The sequence below is a fragment of the Thermobia domestica genome, chromosome 11 (genome assembly GCF_964235325.1).
Source record: "Thermobia domestica chromosome 11, izTheDome1.hap1.1, whole genome shotgun sequence".
NCBI classification, from domain to species: Eukaryota; Metazoa; Arthropoda; class Insecta; order Zygentoma; family Lepismatidae; genus Thermobia; species Thermobia domestica.
This window is the reverse complement of record NC_137464.1, coordinates 97,107,161-97,129,365: the sequence shown is the minus strand read 5'-3', so window position 1 is coordinate 97,129,365 and position 22,205 is coordinate 97,107,161. Positions and strand designations below refer to the sequence as shown.

At 33.1% G+C, this 22,205-nt stretch overlaps 1 protein-coding gene across 8 annotated transcripts in view; it reads right to left on the bottom strand.

Moving 5' to 3' along the window:
* Nucleotides 1-22,205, bottom strand: part of Calx (sodium/calcium exchanger 3) — a 646,863-nt gene that overhangs the window by 486,601 nt on the left and 138,057 nt on the right. Inside the window, exon 1 of one of the 8 annotated variants that reach the window (XM_081730842.1) lies at nucleotides 16,608-16,754. The exons of the other annotated variants lie outside the window; for them this stretch is intronic. The gene's annotated coding sequence lies outside the window, so the exon portion shown is untranslated. Of the gene's footprint in view, nucleotides 1-16,607; nucleotides 16,755-22,205 lie in introns of those variants that run through there. 8 annotated transcript variants of the gene reach the window in all.

The window sequence follows — 22,205 nt, the reverse complement described above, 5'->3', positions numbered from 1 at the left end:
TATACACGTACGTTACGTACACCCTGGAGCAAACTTATAAATGAAAACTATGTTTTATACAAATTTCCGTATAAGTGTTTCATCTATACGTACTTTCCATATGAAACAAGGAAATGTATATGCGGTCAGGATCTCACATACAGAAGGACATATGTAATATATAGCTGACATACATATGTAATATACGGAAGATTGTCAGATGCCAGACATCCTGCAGGTTATGATGTAACATCTAAGCTTGAAAGAGGCAGTACGTATGTAGTATATGGATAACGTATGCTCCATGCAGATTTCCCAAGTAAACTTATGGATTCCGTATATTTGTACAATATAACGCTGTCCGGATAACGGATTTTTACAGTGCACCATGTCAAGTTTGATTCAGGTCGGATGGCTTCGGTTGTACTCGTACAATTCGAAGGAAAAGTCAAGTGAAAAAGGAAACGGATTAAACAGTTTTATTTTCAAGATGGAACTGAGCATGATCAATAAATTTATATATTCAATAAACGTTCTTCATCCACTAAACGTAAATAAAGGCATAATATCCATTAACCTTACTGATGTCTCAGATGCTGATATTTTGTAAGTATCACATTCATATATTTTCAAAAGATTTATACCGTTTTTAATGCTAATGAAACCTTGATTATATTATAGATCTGTAGCAAACTAAGAATATAAAAGCCGATAAGTTATTAAAGAATATTACAGCATATTTGATTGTAATGGAAGAGCTAATATCTTTAAACAATGCCTTTTTCTTTACAGTTTATTTTTGATCTAATTTATGTAGTATAACAATATTTCACATTCTTTTATATTCAAAAACTCGTAATCTAAGCATTAAAACGTTTCATAGCTATTAAAACACACAAAGTCAAAATTTATTATGTCATGAGTAAAGCAGTGAAATGGAGAAAGAAAAAGCAAATATAAGTAGAAAGAAAGAAAGAAAGAAAGAAAAAGAGAGAGAGAGAGAGGAAAGAAGAATCAGCGTTTACAATAAAGAATGACGTACGTAACGTTATCTTAAATTTGCAGAGGTTGTACGTATAACTGCATCGCATATAGCGCGCCCTATCTTTTGACAAGCAGTTCGGAAAAGGAAGAAGATACGGAAGGGGAGAACACAAAAAAGAAATGAAAAGCTTAACTCCCGCGAGAATTCACAATTCTCTTGCGTTTCCGGTTTTGTTGAAAGAAGTGATGAAGATTTTCAAGAGGAAATAAGAGAGAGAGAGAGAGAGAGTAGTAGAATGGAAAGGGAAGGTGAACTCAATTCTCTCAAAGTGAAGAAGGTAGAAACATTTTCGGAGGGTAAAAAATCGACATATATATTAGAGGAAACAAAATACGTCAAGAAAAAAGAAATTGTAAGTAAATAGTAAGAGAGAACAGAATGACACGATAAAAAAGAAGACAAAGGAAAGAGAGCAACAGAATAACAATGGAAAAATATTTCTATAGGGTGGACCATAATGATGGGACACATTCAAAATGCTTGAGTTGAGTTTAACGTTCCGTTCAGCAGTGAGGCTATGTGAGACGTGAGTCTACTGATTAACGTGAAATCCAAAAACATAAGCTCCATCCGGGAATCGAACCCGGGTTTCCCACGCCAAAGACGCGTACGCTAACTACTTAGCCACAAAGTACCACCACATTCAAAATGTACACTGTGGAGCATGTTGAACACAACATTTACTAACAACTATGTGGAACACATTGCCAAAGAACGGGAGTTTTGCAGTGTGCTCAGTGTTTGGAGATTACATTCCTCAGATGGGCACCACCTTGACCAGAACGTTCTTTGGCCCTAACAATCATGTTCAGCATAGTTTGGAGCAGGAAATGGCTGCTATGTTGTTCCTCAGTTCATTGATTGTACTGGACTTTGTGATGTACACCTTCTTCTTTAGATAACCCCCTAGAAATAGCCCGGTGGAATTAGATCTGGGGATCTGGGTGCCCACTGAATATAATTGAATCTAAAGATGACGCGTCCCGGGGAGTGTCGTCGAAGGGTTGTCATTGACACTACTGCAATATGACTGGTGGATGACACCATACTGCTGCATCCACATGTCTATTAGGCCAGGCCGTCTAATTTCGGAAATGAAAAATGTCCGTAACATTGTGTTGTGGTGCTATCCGATGTTTGCAACATCGTTGTGCTTGTCGATTTAGCTTCCACTACTGAAGAATGCCTCCACGACGTACGAAATTTCAACGGCAGTCCACATAACGATGATTCTAGGCAACAATGAAAGAAACATGTATCAGTAATTTCCATTCTTACACTTCCTGTTGAGTTACATGAACAACATCCACGATTGTTATTGCTCGAACCATTCAGAAACATAAACTTCGAAGAAACTTAAACTAATATTAGCAAGTAGGTAGTAAAACTAACATCAGTAATAATTAGAAGCACATGATAATAGATTACCTAGTAAAAACTCAGATTACCTACTAAAAACTCATGTTGACAATAGTTACCTAGTTAGAATTAATACTAATAGTAATTGCGTAATAAGAACTAATATTAATGATAGTTACCTAGTAAAAATAATATTAATAACTAGCTTAAGCAGCTTATCCTAAGCTTGATCAGTCAGTTAGTCACTAAGTCAGTCACTCAATCAGTCAGAATTTCTCCTTTTATATTAGAGAGATAATTACCTAGTAAGAACTAATACTAATAGTAACTACGTAGTAAAAAAGTAATATTAACAATAAAAATCTAGTAAGAACTATGATAATATAAACTATCGACTAAGAATTATATATTCTAAAAATAAATACCCAGTAAGAATTAATATTAATAATAAATAATATAGAAAGAACTAATACTAACAATAAATATCTAACAAGAACTAATATTCTTAACAACTACCTAGTAAAAGCTAATATTAATAATAAATACCTAGTAAGAACTAATACTAACAATAATTATTTAACAAGAATTAATATTCCTAACAACTACCTAGTAAAACTAGATAATAAATATTTAGTAAGAACTAATACTAACAATAACTATCTAACAAGAACTAATATTCATAATAACTACCTAGTAAGAGTTAATAATAAATATTAATAATAAATACCTAAAAGAGAGTATTAATAAAAGTACCTAGAAGAACTAACACTAATTCTTCAATATTAATAGGGATTAATGAAAAAAATGTCCAAAGACAACACATATAACAATTCATAAATCTCATTGAGCTGAACAGAATTATATGCATGATTGTAAAATATCATGCATAGTATTTGAGAAAATTAAGAAAACCAAATACCTCTATAAACCTAATAAATGATGCTGTGCGAGTACCATGCCTCTTATTGAGATAAAAAATGTTACTGTAATATTCTCTCATTAAGTTCCACATTATGACTCTAGCCAGACAACAGTACATTGTATGGTTAACAGATGTAACCTAAAAGTTTTCGTGAACTTTTAAATTTTAATTTCTGTTTAACTAAAATATTGTCCAAAGATAAGACTCCTAACAATCAGTAGATTGCATTGAGCTGAACAAAGTTAACAAAGGTTGAGTGTGAAATCTCATGTGTTGTTTTCGAGAAAAAAAAGAATATGAAGAAATTGTATGGCGCTAAAAAGTGTCTGTCTTTCACTGCCTACAACAATTTCATAGTTTTTAATTTTGTTGGAAGACATTGTTATTTATTTATTTACTCTACATCTAGCAAAATACACAATATACTGTATTCATTATTTGTCTTTCCCTGATGGTGACACCCATACTCCTATGTATCTATCTATCCATATATATATATATATATATATATATATATATATATATATATATATATATATATATATATATATATATATATATCTTAACTAACTAACTCGATGGCCTATGCAATACGGAGGTTCAATGCCGTGTTCACAAAAGCTCTTCATTGTCTTCTGTTCTTAGCCAACTGGATCCAGTTTCTACTTTGTATTCCTATATCTACGAGATCAATCTTAGAATTATCTTTCCATTTTGCTTGGTCTTCCTAATGGTCGTTTTCCGTTTAAACTTCCAGTTAAAATTTTGAAAGCGTTCCTACTTTCTTCCATCCTGGCTACATGACCTGCCCACCTGAGCCTCCTAGACTTGATGATCTCTAACAATGTTTGATAAACCGTATAAATTCTTGCAGTTCCTCATTATGAAATTTCTGCCATTCCCCATTCTCATTAATCTTGGGTCCAAATATTCGTCTCAGGATTTGGTTCTTAAATACTTTCAGTCTACACACACAAACACACACACACTATTTTTCATAAATATATAATCAAAAAAGTAGTTACTAGACTACTGCAGAAGTAACGGAAGTTAATTTGAACATGTCCTGAGACTTACTTACGTAAATCGAGCAGATATTGGACAAACTTTGCATGAATTTTGGTCTGTTTGGATTTCAATCCAACTTTTTTATGCATGGCGAACTTTTATGTGTATTACTTAACCGTTTGATGTGAGCATTTTTTATTTATTAGTCATAATCTAATATGTTTATATTTAGTTACGTTTATGCACATTCTAATTCATATATTTTACTTGGTGATTGAACTTGCAGATTAAAAAAAAATAAATAAAAAAACATTGAGTCATTTGGAATTTAGTAATATGAATATGTGCACCATAGCTGGCAGCACCAGGAGCTTTTCCTTTGGGACAACAAAATAATAATAATAAAAATATTTGATTTTCAGAGAAATTAATCTATTTATTTCATGTGAAATAAGTACTGCTACTGTTTCGTTGACCGTAATATACATGAGTTTTTCATTCCAAAATTAGCACAATACAAAATATAAGCTACATTACTTTTTTTTTTAAAAAAATAAACGTTTCTAACGTTCATATTTACGTAGTGGATTCAATTAACAGAAAATGTAATTCAAAAATGTGGAAATAAAAATGGAGGTGACAAGTCGTAATAATACCTCCATCATTAAAAACAGAAAGAAAGGAAAAAAAAGAAAATGAACAGAAAGAACAGAAGAACAATCAATCGGAAAATAATTAAAGCAAAACACTAAAGTAGAATTCTTTTGATCTGGAATTTTTCTATATATATATATATATATATATATATCTATATATATAAAACACGGTGATTAATTTTAAAACATTTTATAATTAAACTTGTCATAATTTCACTTTAGGCAAATTATTATTATTTTTAAAAAAAATTGAAATTACTAGTAATAGAAGCAGGCATCAAACGAGAGTGTTATTTATTTGATGTAGTTTTCTCATATATATATATATATATATATATATATATATATATATATATATATATATATATATATAAGAAGTAATGCATTTGCTTTCCAATTTTCGACAATGTGGTATTTAATTTCGCTACAGATGTACCAAAACTTATTATATTTATCCACGAGAATTGAAAATTTCAAAATTAACGACTGCCTTAATCATCTAAATGGAAAAACTAATTCCATGGAGGCTTCATCCACCAAAATGGCGGAAATAAGTTAACAACGGATTTTTGTTCTTATAGGGTATACCTATGCTTTTATGGATAAAAAGTTTCAATTTCATTTGTCTAACATTTTACAAATAGACTTAAACTTTGATTATTCTACGCAGAATGGGTTTGAATCAGTAACTGAAGCCCTGTCCACATGGAGAATTATATTCGTTTTATAATGTTATTGGCAATAGCATTCGATTAATGTAATTTTTTATCTACATGGAAAACTCGCCCAGACACAAATTACAGGGTCCTAGAAAAGGACATGACCGGGAAAATCAGGACTTATGGTAGTCCTAACATATTATAATGTTCTTAAATTTCTAATCTAACTGTATCTCAACTAACTTAACTAATCTAAAATTAACTGCAGTTGTCTTGTTACAAAGAGAACTTTAAAAAAATCTTTTAAAGCATAGTGACACATTCACTCTCTTTGTAACAGCATAGTGACAGCTTAGTGACACATTCATTCAAAATATGCAAAGATGAACAACAAAAACTAACGTTGCCACTACCTGCAGCTTATGTCACCACTAAAGTTCCCATCAAGGGTGCCAAAATCAATGACATCAGGAAACTTCTGCCCTATGTTTCCGATGAACACAAACATTTCTATGAATTACTCATGAATTGACCTAGAGTTGAGCAGGTCGAGCCAGAAGTCTAAGATTATTGATTTTGTTTTATTATTTGAGAAAAACAAACCTTAACACAATATGGAATACATTATGCTTAATAAATTAACGATGTCAATAAGGATATCTTTGTTTCCATTTCGAGTTACCTTTTTTTAATACCTACTATAGATTTTTAACTGAGTAAGAAACATTCTGAAGAGCAACAAAATAATAAGAAAGTAAAATTACATGCATACAGGACTTCGTCTATAATTTACGTGCAAGAAGGGCTTCAGTCCACGGCGGAAAACATTTTGTTACCACGGCAATGAAAAAACAGTTTGTCCTATACAGCATTCGATTAATGTAATTTTTTATCTATATGGAAAAAAATTTTAATTTTATAGTTTCAAAACAAATGTTTTTTTTTAATTTTTTAAAAATTTTTCTTCAAACTGAGTTTGTGTGACTGTAGCCCATTTTGCATTATTTGATTCAATTAGAATTTCTACGTTTTTAAATATACGCGTAAGACTGCTTTCATCCTAAGAATGTAACGTTTCTTAATTAACTTACATTTTTCATAATTAGTATTTAATGGTTAAAATCAACTTGTCCTTAGTACTTAATCCTTAGAGTTTAACATTTCAAGAAGCAATTGTACTCAACAATTCAAGATAAACTTATTTCTTTCCCGGTTTAATGTTTTGAAAGTAACTAAGTATTTTCAAAATCATAATGGAATATCGTGGATATGAAACCAGACCTTGTTATATGCTCTCCTCGCTTATCTAGCAGCTAGCTCGTACGCCTTTGGTTCACTTGGCCCTAGGTTTGATTCCCTGTGGGAGAGCCTTGAAATTCAGATTCCACTTTAAACTGTAGGTCCACGTCGCATAGTTTCGGTGCTGAACAGAACTCCAAACACGAAATGAAGCAAGCAACCTGACTGTTATTTCGTACATAAAGAATAAAGTAGAAGGTTTGATTAAGTAAGTAGACGAATTACAGCTTGGTAACCAAGAAACATAGAACCTTAACTGAATAAAACATGTTTTCTAGCAGAATATTCTGTTTTTTCCTTAAAAAAAATAGTAAAATGATTTATATACATTTAACAAAATCGAAACAATACAGGGTGCTTGAGGAGTCCCTAACAATTTTTGGGAAAGAACACTTGAATTCAAATGAACTGTTTATAATATCAAAGAAGACACCATAAGTCAACAAAATCACAGTAGTTCGATATGATCGCCCTCCATATCCAAGCAGAGTTACCATCTCTCCACGGTGCACTTGAACACATGTGGCAACGTTGCTGGGGTAATTGTACGCACCGATGCCAAAATGTGTTTACGCAGGTGTGTCAAATCCCTAAGCTTCACCTTGTACACCTGACTCTTGATGTGACCCCATACAAAGAAGTCACATTTTAGGCATATCGGTGTGTCTGGCCCCGCGTAGCGTAGTCGCTAGCGCTTTCGCCTTTGGTGCGAGCGGTCCGAGGTTCGGTCGTAAAGGTGTAACAGCTTTCTCAGGCCAGCCATTGTGAGTGAGATTTTTCCTGGATTTTCCTAATTCGCATTAGGCAAATGCTGGGATGGTACCTAATATAATAGTCTCAGGCCTCTTCTTTCCGGATTCCTTTCTTGTTTCCTTTTCCTCGGATAGTGTGATCGCCGAGGGACGTCATTCCTCATATGTGTGACGGGCTAACATGGCCATTAAATGCCAAAAGCCGAAAGCCTAAAGATGTAATTCCTAATCCTAATCCTAATTCTAAAAATATAAGATAACTGTAACTTGACGTAAGACATAATTTTGAAACACATATCACAAACAAAAGTACTGCTTTGTTTGGATATTTGATTACAGAAGACAACTGCGGCGCCCGACTCTATAGCTTCTAACTTTAGACAAGTCAACATTGCACGTGCCTTGAACAGTTACTATCAATAAAAATTCAAGCAGGAGTTGCACGAGCTATTTTGATTATTTTTCCATTAAAAAATGTAATATATTCATTTAAACATATTCCTTTTTATTTAGATTTTAAATAGATTTTTAAGGTGTATTAAAATGGAGAGGGATTACCGTGAGCTGATTCGAGGCAAATGTCTCCATTGGATACATTGGGATCACGTCTACAGAAATTCATGTATTAGCCACTCAGCTACAATGCATCATTTGTTCATCATAACAGAAAAATTAGAAAACTAACATAACAAATTGTTAGTTGATTGGAGTTTCGCCTCCCTTTTCAACATCGAGGCTATATGAACATACAGTTTAAGCTAGAATCCGAACCAGCGTGATACATTCAAATTTCAATGGTATTCCACTTGGAATTGAACCCAGAATCCCATGCATCAAAGGCGCATGCGCTAGAAATTAGATCAGAGGGAAAAGCAACAACAAATTGAAGTAAGATTAACATTGTTATAATTATGAATAACTAAATGAAAATATGGCATTTTAATTCGATGAGGATGTTACAGTTCGTTGCGTTAAAAATTTTATATATTCTATTTAAAAGAAAAACGAAAATCAATTGGTTTATCCTCTGAATGTTCATTCATGATAGGCATTTATAAATCAGCTTTTCCTTTTTATTTATTTATTTATTTATTTTCAATCCACTGAAAAATTTTGCTTCATTACATATTCTCTGCATGTGTGGCATATATAACACCTGTTTCACCGATATAAACATCAACACACACACTTTCCGTTCGCACACACTCTGTTTCTCTTTTTTGTTTTTATCTCTGCCATGCTCAGCGTGTGTTCGCACGTTTCAGTGTGCAATATTAATGTAACAGAGTGAAATTGCATTTTTCTACCGCGGATTGAATAAAATCATGGTAAAGAAAGAAAGAAAAAATAACAACAGAATATCCAATTCAAGTTGATCGAAAAAAAAATATTTCAAGTACAAAAAAGGTTCACTATAAGTGATGAATCAGCAATATTATTTTACTTTCTTCAAATTGCTTTATGGTAATAAAATTGTAACAAAATACAAAAAAATAGATGGCAGTTGACAATTTTTCTTTATATTATTAATTTATGTAAAATAATACAATGTGTGTAAGTTATGTTACGGCCTATGTTTAGCAGAAGGGGTCCAGCTCTTTTCTCTTAAAAAATGTTACAATTTTGGTAATTTCTGTTCACATTCGGTTAGTTTAGGGTAACTTAGGTTAGGTTAGGTTAGGTTAAGTTAGTTTAGTTTATGTTATATTAGTGTAGGGGTCCCGCATAATTTTCCAAAATAAAAAAAAGATAGAATTTCGCTTATTTCTACTAATATTAGGTTAGTTCAGGTTAGCTTAGGTTAGTTTATGTTAAATTAGGTTAGATTTGGTTACGTTATGTTACGTCTAAGTACCTGCATCATTCGTTTCTCCTGTAAATTTTGTGTTGTTTACGTGCTTCTGGACTCCTTGTACTAAACACACTCTTAGTTTACAAAGATATACTGGTTTTCTATTGCTAAATATTTAATAATATAATTTTTTCTTCGATATTTAAGTTATCATATATATATATATATATATATATATATATATATATATATATATATATATATATATATATATATATATATATATATATATATATTTCTTTATGAGCTTTTATATGTATCCCAATGTACCCACATATTCACCGTTAGTTCACCTTTTTGCTTTCATGAACATGATTAGGCCATCGCTAGCTATAACCCTTATCGTCATATGAATATTGTCGCCATCCATTCATCCATTGCACATCATTTCATGAATGCACTCCTTTGTTTTCTAACAGAGCACCAAGTGTCTACACCCACGCTGAGAAGCCCCAGAGCAGAACACCATCGTCGCAACTATCATACTATCGTGTTCTGTTACCGGCACTTCATTTCATCATATATATGTTGATGAAATGCATCATGTTCAGGAGTAGTAATTGGTGCACCAATTACTACTCACAGGAGCAATTGGTGCTCTCACTTACTGACGTATGTCGCCATAGGTAAGGGTGTTTCACCTAGTGTTACGATTGACACCACTGTCGTGGTGTTCCCAACAGTAAGCATATTATCATCGTTTTCTTCTTACTGGATTTCGTTTCTTTCAGTGTATGCTTAACTATACTTTTAAAGTTCATTTCTCATTACTGTATGTTAAACTACGTTTTTAGAGCTCATTTCTGACTAGCGTATGTTAAACTATACTTTTAAAGCTAATTTCTGATTAATGTATGTTAAGCTTCACTTTTAAAGGTCATTTATGATTAACGCATTTATAAATCACAATTTTAAAGCTCATTGAATGACTGAGTGGTTTTACGTTAAAGAGATGTTTCGGCAGAATTTAGATTTATTTCAACACTAGTTTTATTTTATTTCGTCACTGCGCATACTATATACGTATATATTTTTTTTTGTTTTATTTTATTGATAAACTAGCTGACTTAATGTGAGAATAAATAGTTAATAGGATCGAGTGTGAAACGCAGGTCCTGGATTCTAAAAGGAAGATTATTTTTCAATTCCTTTCTAAGGTCAGGGGTCATATAAAGAAGAATCCGAATCACTTGAACTTCACCAGAAATCGAACCCTGGTCTCTCGTAATGAAGACACGGCTTCATCTACGAATCCATATAGTCTTAACAGTCTTTATAATCATCATTAACTATATCGCAGCTCTCCAACTTTTTTTTATCTTGAATCCTACATCCTTGATATCTTGAATCCTACACAATCAAGCCTGCTAGCTACTAAGTGATCTTATATCATTGAAGTTTTTAGTATGCATTACCCAGGATTCTACTTCAGAGCGAGACAAAATGTAAATGAAATAAAATATCTACGTTGTGTCCTTTAGGAAAGAAGACGGGTGTTTAAGTCACTGATCCACTGATGCACCATGCCCCAAGGGGATGCTATTACTTCTACCAATATCCCTGATTTTGTATACTAGCATGCACCTCTTTCGCATCTTTCACGCTATCCTATCGAAATACTGGAAAAACAGTGGTTTACATGGCATAATATGGAATATGAACAAAATAAAAATTTATAGAAGAAGCCGACTAAAAGCAAGGAATTCGTGTTATTATTTAGTTCAAAACATGTTGTCATCACGAATTCTGTAGAGGAATTTGAAGCTTAAAATATATAAAACGTATAAAACGATAATCATGCCTGTTGTGCTGCATGGCTGCAAAACATGGTCACTTACTTTGAGGGAAGAACGCAGACTGAAAGTGTTTAAGTAAAAGATCCTAAGACGAATATTCGGAACCAAGAGAAACGTGAATGGCGAATGGTGGAAACTTTGTAACGAGGAACTATATAATTTATATCGTTTACCAAACATTGTTAGGGTCATCAAATCTAGGAGGCTTAAGTGGGCAGGTCATGTAGTCAGAATGGAAGAAAATAGGAACGCTTTCAAAGCTCTAATTGGAAATCCAATCGGAAAATGATCATTAGGAAGACCTAGGCGCAGATGAGAGGACAACATTAACATTGATCTCGCAGAAGTAAAAATACAAAGTAGAAACTGGATCCAGTTAGCTAAGGATAGAGATCAATGGAGAGCTTTTGTGAAAGCGGCTAGAGTGAATGAGTTAGTTAGAAGAAACCGACTAGTTTCAGTATAAGTCATTTTTGGGAATGTTTAAGCTCAATTCAAGCTTAAACAAGAAAGTTAATTATTCATTATGATAGTAAAGAAATAATATACTGTAAATAAAGTTTGCACACAAACAAAAACAACCTTTTCCTTCGAAAGTTAAGAATTGTGAGTTGTATAATTCAAGGAGAACAATGGAAATTAGCTCACTTTTTGTAACTATGACAATATTGGACTTATTGAAAGCAAATTCGAGGTCATAAATGTCCCTTAAACAGCTTTACTACTTATAAGAGAAGTAGTAAGTTAAAATCTTTATTGTTAGTAATACATATGGTGGAATTTGAAGTATGTCTAGGACAAAAGCAAAGGTAACAAGACAGAAGCAGAAGAATTTTTATCAATGTATCTATTGTGGTTACTCACAATGAAGACAAAATCGTAAAGTAATCGGTAAATTAATTGGTTGGAGTGAAGTTTTGTGTCTCTTTCAGCACTGAGGCTATATGAGATATAGATCTACAATTTAACGTGGAATCCGAACTACATAAACTCTTACTGGAAATCGAACCCGAGTCAACCGCGCCAAGAGCGAGTACGCTACGCGAGAGTTCCGAGTAGATATGATCCAGCTTTTCTCCTTAAAACTAATTTTGCTAAAGACAGATAGACTGCACAGGCTTAAGCAAGTTGGCAAGAATCGTATATCTAAATCAAAGAGGCATAATTTTCCCCCCTCACAAATAAAAGGAACATGTCCAGCATATTTGTTTTACTTTCACATACGTGATAATTAATCAACATGTAGTTAGGAGGAATTTCCAGAATGATTGTTGTTAATCGTTGAAATTTAGCGTCCCTTTCCAGAACGAGGTTATAAGAGAAGTGGACTGCACCACCATAATGCGTTCAAAGTTTTCGCACCGGGACTCGAACCTGGGAGCCCGTGCACTAAAGATGTATTCCCTAGCCACTAGTCCAGGGAGATGGCCAATTTCTAGAATGCATTTACTATGAACTAGATTGTTCTGTTAATTACATAATACATAGTCTTTTTTTAATGAATACTTTTTGTATATGCCTAACCACTTAACAGTATATTGGATTCTTCGTTTAGATAAAGGTTTTCCTGCCGACTTAAATATCATTATGTGTATATTCGATTTCTAGACAATCAATCAGTATATGAGCGCTATTTATATAGAATTATAATGATAACAAACGTAGCCAGGAAGTCAAAAGATGTTGAAGCAAAACGAAGAAAATATTGAGGAGAAAGTTGTTTCATGTCTATTTGCCTTCTTCTTATGCAACCCTTTCTTTACTGATGCGAAGTGGTGTGCATAACCACTAGGTGTTAATTTCAAAGTTTCTGTGAGATTATATTAAAGCTTCTGTAGATGATAGGTTTACACGCATGCCTTTGGTGCACATGGTTCCGGGTTCGATCTCTGGGGGCGATTGAATTGTCGGTGTTGGCTCAATATTGTGAGGCAACTTGAGGAGGTACTTTTAGTCTCACTTTAATTCATTAAGCAGAGGTTTAATCAAAATACCAGGTGTTCAAACCTAGACAAATGTTGGTACTTCAGTACATTATCGACCGTACGGCTCGCAATTATTCTACGCCTGTACTATCTGAGCTAGCTCTGAAAAAGAAAAGAAAGAAAGAAAAAGACCATAATAAAACAGAATAATTTTTTGAACGATCTACTCGACTTGTAACGTCTTCATAAAAAACGCGACTTCGTCAAGGAAAAGCAATCATCTATTAGCTACCTTTTTCAAAATCGAAAACTTGAAAGTTTTGACTCTTTTCAGCTTCCTTCTCACGTTTTTGTAATAATTTATCGATAAACATTAAATAAAATTGAAATCATTTATTTAAGAATTAGGCCTAAGTTTTACGTTATTTTATTTTAAAATTGTTTGTATGTACATACAATGTGAGTAATTGCAGAACTCCGATTCAGCTGGCTATTTTGTTATTCGACCTGCAATCAAGTTAGATTTTTTTAAAATTTATCTTAAAATTGTACAATAGTTTTAATCTTGGATTACGTTTTTCTGTAACACATTTTTAAAACGTTGAGGACACTATAATAAACATCTTATAAAGAACTGGCCTGTACTAACAAATCAGAAAATATGGAGAAAAGGGCGTATTTTCGTATTGTGTTTTAATGGGGCAAGAAGTAAGTAATTATAGAACTCCGGTTCATTCGATTTTCCGTTATCCGGTTTGCCATTTCCCAACATTAGGTCGGACAGTCGAAAGTCCACTGTATTGGTAATCAATATCTTTAAAAAAATACTGAACTTACTAATTTATTTGAATGGATCAAGCCAAAGTAAATGAGAGATAAAAAATATATACATTCAATCAGTGTTTAGTAAGATTTCGTTTGTTGAGTCCTTATAGAACGAAAATAAGGGGAATTATTCTACTGCAAACTCTTTCTGGTCCGAAAAAAGAAGTTCGGACAAAACTCAAACACATAAAATACAATTTTTCTCGCTAGAAATACATTATGATACATAGTCTCTCTTTTTTTTTTTTAAAAAAAACGGTAAATTGTTTCGTAAAAATATTAGGACAACCTTTAGAACAATTTTCGATGAGAAAGCAGTAGATTTTCATTTCTCTATATACTTCCTTATTCCAGATGATAGTGGTAAATCTTACAACATAATCTCTTGTTGTAAAGGCTCTAAACATTAAAGTTTGAAGTTTGGTTTCGATATATTGAACGCTATGTTTTCAAAACTGTACTTACAGAAAAATAACAAGAGAGACAAAAGACTAACAGATACTAGAGACCGACGGGTATTTTCTACATATGTAGAAATCTGTAAGATCTTGTTGAATTGGAATAAAATCGTATTTCACATTCGAAAGCTACCCATGAGTTTTTCTAATTCTAATTTTCTAATTCTACGTAAACTTCTAGCATTAGAATTCTTTAAGAGATTTAGACGATTTTTCGCACCATGAAAAGACTTATTGATCGCTTAAAAAATTATACTAATAGCATGCTCCTTTTGAACACTGGAAGGAACGCAATACCATTCTTATTATGATTATAGTTATTTGTCTTGGGACTATAACTAGTAGTAAATGATTCTTTGATGAAAATTAGGTCTAGAGAGCAGATCTAAATCTAGATCTGCTTCTATTTCAGATTGAATGAAGATTTTAAGAAATAAAACTTGCATTGGGATGCTGACCGATGGGAAATCTCTTAATTAATTCAACTAAGTGTGAAAGCATATATTTGAATCTTTGTTAAGTATTGTATGTAACTTCATAATTGTAATTGATGTTAGAGTAAAGGTGCCAGTATTACGAATAGAAAATATCTTAGTTAACAGTGTAATTTCTGCATAAACAGTACATCAATAATAATTCCTTACAGCAAATGAAAACCTGTTAGTTATTACGGACAACGAACGATATGCTTTGTAACGGCACAAAAGTTTGTTTTTTGTTCATTTCTCGCGAAAATTACGTATGGAAATTTGCAAATTGTTATTTTATTCACATCTGTGACTTACTGACAGAAAAATCTGATTTATCTTTAGATAATATTTTAATTAAACATAAACTAAAATTTAAGGGTTAATTATAGTTTTAAACTATATCTCATTAACTGTAGTAGTTATTGCCGTTACGTTAGTGTTACAATGAAGAGTCTAATAATTTCAGTATAACTGTTATCTCAGCAAATGGTATGATGTGTAGCATCAATTTTTAGGTTTAGAAATTAATTCCTTCTCCTCCATTCTCTACAAAATTAGACATGAGCTTTTACACATATATATAATTTCGTTACAGTTGAATAAGATTTATTGATTGGTATAATATACCTGATTTTTAAAGATTTTTTTCCATTAAACGCTAATGATATTGTGGAATGCAAAAGTAATTCTAATGCTAAACCTAAAATGAGTCTCCCAAGTACTAAATGATTTAAACCAGAGGTATGCGGGAACTATTGTTTTCCGTATGAAAGTTCTAATTAATTCAGAATCAGATTATTAATTAGGAATTAAGAATAGGAATTAGAATTCTGGGTTTTCGAGATCTATGGCCATGCTAGCCCACCACATATGAGGGATGATGTGACTCGGCGATTACACTATCCGAGGAAAGGGAAGGAAGCGGTCTCGGACCTGTATGATAGGTACAATCCTGGCATTTGTCTGGTGTAAATGAGGAAAACTTCACTCAGGATAACTATTCTGAAAAAAGCTTTTACAGTTTTTCGACCGAGTGTCTTCATCGGGAGGTTAACCTGGGACCACTCGCACCAAAGACGAAAGCATTAGCGACTACACCACGCGGGGTCACAGATTATTAATTCATTCCTAATTTGTTGTTAATACCAATGTATATATGGCATCCTCAATCCTCAATAATTCTGCGTCTCAACTTCATTCTAACTCGTTAAGAGGAAGCAGAAGTAGAATAAATGATCTAGTGTAGATCAGGGAATTCGATTTAACATCGATCATAAATATTTTTCTCTATATAACTAGGATATATGAAGTTTTGATTTTAAAATATCGTCATATTTAAGTGTAACAATAGATGCATTAATGTAGCTATAGTGGTGAAAGCTTTCGCGTATATAAAAGTTGTAATTTTTTATATTAATAATCGATATCCTTCTTGAAGTTTCAATTATTGATATAATAAATTACAACATTAATATAACGCATTAAGCTTCTATCAGTACATATAAAATAATAGTAATTATGTCCATTTTAGGTTGCTTTAATTCCTGTGAGCAGATTAATATAAAGAACAGTCAAGTCAAATGAAATTGGATATAATCTCACCTTTTATTTCTTCAACGTATTCAATGAAAAATTAATTCCCATTCGTTGCACTATCACTGTATTACACAACAGAGGCACGAATATTGTCGAACTGTATCAGCGGTGCAGTTGTATTTCACTAGCACACACAAATAAACGCACCAACTACAACCAAACTGAGGAATGCAGCCAGAAACACAATGTCTCTTTTTTTTATTGGCCAAAGTTATACAACAGGAGTCAACCACGAAACAAGTAAATAAACAAGAATAAAAGTACTTTTCAAAATATAATCACAAATCAGAAGAACTTTATATAAACTCGCGAGAGTGTGTATATGTGTGTGTCGGATTGTAAAAAACGAATTGTGTCCGACACAGCACAGGGTACCTACGCGAAACGACTGTGACAATTACGTTCCCACTGCACTAGTAGGGGGGCTCGCCAAAGTTAAGCAGGTAAGCAGGACAGAATTATCTTTTTCTAAACCAACCTTGTAAAGCTCGGCTGGCGGTGATTGTAGCAAGACATTGTGCAAGGCATTTCAGGGTTGCCCAGTTGTTGTTCTGGCAAGGATCTGGTAAGAAGAAGACGAAAAAAAACAGCAAAAAGAAACAACTTGCGACGACCCTCTTTCGTTGTATAAGACTCTCAGCTTATTGTGTGTACAACCAGAAACATATGTTTTGCTCCAACCTTATAGGCTTATATGCGAAGTGGACTTACCCAAATATGAGATTCCATCTATGTGATTCATAAAATAAATAATTATGTTCAATAATTCATTTAAAATTGTCATAATTAAACTCATACAAGAATAAAACATGTAGATACATTCGAAAATGTATAAGAACAAAACTATGTTATACCTAGTTGACATTTTCTTTATTACTAATAGCGTGATTCCTATATGTCTCATAGTATATCCAATCATCCTATATTTTTTATATATATAATCTTCCATGTAAGGGTGATTTTTTAAAACTCACGAATTCCATTTGGGTCTAGAATTTCTAACGGAAGTTCGATTTTCATGTGGTTTGTGGCAAATGATCAAGGAAGGACGGGAGATTTATGGAACTATGTTTTCTCTTTTAAATTAGTCCGGGGTAATATCGGCCACACCTCAAGAAGAATATTCGCCAGTGTACCTTACAATTGGCATAAGGGTGGTGCGGTGTAGAGATTTGAATTTTCTTCGTTAGATGGAACCTCGCCAAAGTGAATAAGAAACAGGACGCTGGGCTGTTGTATTGGGAATTGTGTTGTACAGTTCTGTGCTACTCTGTGAGTATGATCAGGACACAGTGAGAATAGTGTATTCTTTGGAGCAATATCAGTTTATCGTTAAAATTTTTGGAGAACTGAATCTGTTGTTGCTACGCAGAAGGCATTTAGAAACAAAGTTGATTAACATTCTGTCCCAGACAGGAACATAATATAGTTGCTAATGAATAAGCTGGAACAAAAAAGGATTGCTTCTCTGTGAGACAGGGAAGCATTGGACCCCGCAGGCGGATGTTGTGAAATATGTCAGTAATCGTATAAAAATGGTGAAATGGAGTAGAAAGTTGTATTCCTATTACATTTAAATTTTCAAGTAGAATGCTCTTTATACTTTAGTAATATCAAATATTAGTAGAGAGATAAGAGTGGATATGGAATATATTCTTGCAACGCGACGCTATTGCCTTCGATGCTAGTAGTACCAGGTTCGATACACTGTGAGAACATTTGGTCGAAAAAGTGAAAAAGCCTCTTCAGACCAACCATCGTGGGTGAGTTCTTCCTCATTTACATCAGGCAAATGTCGGGATGCTACCTCACATAATAGTCCAAGGTCATTACCTTCCTTTCCTATTCCTTTCTTCTTCCCCAATTCCTAGACAGTGTAATTACCTAGGGAAGTCATCTCCCTCATACCTCACCTAAAATTACTAATCCCAGTATCTGAAAGAAGATGCTAAAGCATCTGAATATTAATTTAAGATGTCCAATCCATTGAGAAAATATGAAAATTAACTTATGAAATATTACGATTTTTAGGTTCGAAGTAATATGTCTGCAAGCCAATGATTATACAGACCTGTTAATTGATACGTTTCTTTTGCGGCATAAAGTAAACCTTATTTTTTTAAAACCTAATTTTAGTATACTGATTTCAAATCTATCGACCATTTTCCCGCGTCGCGTAAGAACTTTTCGCAATATGCAGATGAAATATATTAATGACTTACTGATTTGTAATAAATATACTTGCACTTGCAAGGCGAAAGGGAATAAGTCAAAATCGCTACTTTTCAAGAGAGAGATTTAAAGATTTTTTAAAAAAGTTCAGTCGCCTTTTTCTATTTTTGTGTTAATGATGTAAATGTAAAAGTAATACAGTAACATACTGGCCTTATACAATGCTGCAGATATAGTATTTTTTCTGATATTTGTAGGACCATTTTTTTTTACAATAATAAAAAGTATGACTTATCTTTTTACATTTCTTTTAATTATTAGTTACTAAGGGAGACGGAATTGTATAAGTCACCCTAAGAATCTAATAAGCTGTACAAAATATGGCATTTCATTTCTTTCTTTAGCTTTGACTTCAGTTTTATTTATTTGTTAAGCTTTCTACATTTATCGTAACAATGTTCTCATAAAATTACATTAATTTTACATGAATAAAATAAACATTTTTACCAACTTTGAAACTTGATAGAACAGAGTTACTTCGAAACAAACTATTCTAACTTTGAATCTTTACATTTTTAGATAACACAAGTCCATTCCAATCACTTACATCTCTTCATCTTCTTCTTCTGACTGAATAATGTCAGGATCTGTGAGTCTTACATTTGGAGACGACACCAAAGATGTGTGGATTCCATGATATATTGGATCTAGTAGGGGTAACAAAGACAGATCTTTCTTCTTCTCTGGATTTATTGGATTTAGTCCTGACTAGGTTGGACAAACCGTTGCATTTTCGCCAGTACTTCCTTGTCGACGAGGGTCCATTAAAATTCTCTCTCGTATTTCAACCATCTTATTTCGAGCCTCTTTGTATTCTAAAGTGTTGTAATGTTTGTGAACAAGCGACGACTTTAACAGTTCTGAAAATGAAAGAAATTTTTCTTATCTGTTTCCACAATATTGTTAGTGGTCTCTTTCTTCGAGATATTTTAACCATCATGTAGTATTCTTGTGGGGCACAAATTTGAATATTAGAACTCTTTTTCAATTCGGGTATGATCAGCATCACTCTCTAGATGAGTATGTCCAGGCTTCAGAATTTGATGATCTATTCTCGGTAATTTTTTTTTTTTTTTTTTTTTTAGTGTGAAGGTACACATTATTACAAAATTAATATTTCTATTTTGGCCACCTCGCGTGCCAGAATACATAGTAAGATGTTTCACAAAATCAGGAAAATTTATTATGTACTCAAACATACACGTGGCAATTTGATCAGACCCTGTTTCTCCTATATCTTCGTACCGCATGTAACAAACTGCTTTGTAAAATAATACACTTATATGTAAACTTGGTGTCGGTAAGCATTGCTATAAGTCGAATGTGACAACAACTGTTGCTCCTCTACTTACCTCGGACTTCTCCTTGTCATTTCTCTTCATTCCATAGGCATATTCAGTTTTTAGTTGATAATCAGATAGTTGCTTTTGAATATCGTCAGCCTCGCATGACGAGGAGCGACAATATATTAGTTTAATGTTAAGTGTGTCACAAACCTTGCACGTATTACGGTCTTTTAATTGAAAGAAATGGAAATTCTTTACGCATAAAATTGAGAAAGAATGTGTAACTCACAACTTTTTTGCTTTCAAAACACTCAGATTTGTACATTTCGTATGTAATTTGCTTGTTTAAATAGGCATTTTTTGCTACTACTTTGTTGCCCATAATGCGATTCATATGCAGGTAGTTTCTTAATTGTTTACGAAGAAATTATAAATTGTCCTCAGAAATTTTCCTTTTCTATCGGGAGATAATATTCCTGATGCTGATTTCTTCTTTTTGTTTACAACAACATTCAAGTACTTCATACCAAAGGAAAAGGTTTTACTGATGGATCCTTTGCACACTTGATCTTTATTGCCACTAAGATTAGTTAAAAAATACTTGAAAGCCACATTACGGTTGCGTGGATTTTCTTTTCGAAGTCTTGAACTTTATTTGTCTGATATGGATATTAGATTGCCAACAAACTAAGTTTGTAAGTTGTGGTCTCCGAGCTTCCAAAAGTCTTGAAAAATGGTCTCGAGTTCCTCTTCTGAAAAATTCTACCGCTCTCTTTGATTGTATAAAAATATGCTGGATCAAAGTTTGCACCAGTTAGCCGCTTTCCTTTCTCCACCTTGTCACTTTCACTGTGTAGATCTTTGAATGATACTGACTTATTCAAAACGAAAGCATGCTTACTTTTCCCTTATTTATTGTCCTACGAGTTGCATTTTCTTAAATTACATAGAGCCCAACCACATATTTCAAATTGTCAAATAAAAAATGAGATTTTTTTTTTACTTTTTTCCTTTTGCCTTGCATCATAATATGAATATGTATAACACTGACTGCCAACAACAAAATTTACAAAAGCAGGTTTGAAACATTCAACTGAGTTTGATGTTAAGTGAAATTCACGAATTACACATTATTTGTTCCGTTGTTTAGTTCCAAACATGCGTTTTGCTAACTTGCATTTCTGTTCTTCAACGGGAGTTCTTTCGCACTAGATACTAATCTGGCATCACGGAGACATTCCTTCGACTCTGATATCTTCCTTTCATCTGTATAATGTCTTGCTGGAACCTCTCCTCCTTAGTTTTGCTCATTGCACTAAGGTTTGTTGAAAATATCAAGATAGGAGTAGAACGAATGCAACTTTGAACTCATGTAACATCCGATTGCATGGATTTTTTAGAGCACGGTTTTCACAATTTGTTCGTATCGGTCATGTTTGGCATTGCCCAAAAAGTCGTTAATAACTTCTATAAACAGTCTTGCCTGAAGTTTCACATCCCTCATGGTATTTCTGAAGTCAAAATCTACGAGTTTAAGACTCTGAATATCCAGAAACAAAAGCTCTCCTTAATATCTGGAGAACTTCGTGGCCAAATATTTAGTGTACGCGCTTTCAGTGCTTGAAACCAGGCTTCAATTCTCGTCAGCAGGTCATGTGGTTTGGATCCCGCGTTAAGCCGTAGGTTCATGTCTCATATAGCTTTGATGCTGCACTGTGTATTAAACTCAAAATCAAATAATCAATTAATCTCTGGATTTGACAACAAGAGAAATGTTTTAACTAGATATTGAAAGCAAAAATCATGTTGTCCAACGCTTTGACAAGTTGATTCATTATTCCCAACTTATAATGTAAAGCAGCTAAAGAATTTTCCAGGGTCAGTTAATGGGAAATGCACTACATTTTTATTCCGGTAATGGAGACTTTCTTTTAAGTCAATTCAAAACTATCCACTGTCTTTCATAGTTCTACTACCCCATTTACGCAGGAAGCATGGGAAATTAGTGTACCCTTCTCGTTTACGCAATAAAATTTTACAATACGCCTTCAGATCAAAGGACACATGTCACTATGTTCTCCGTATT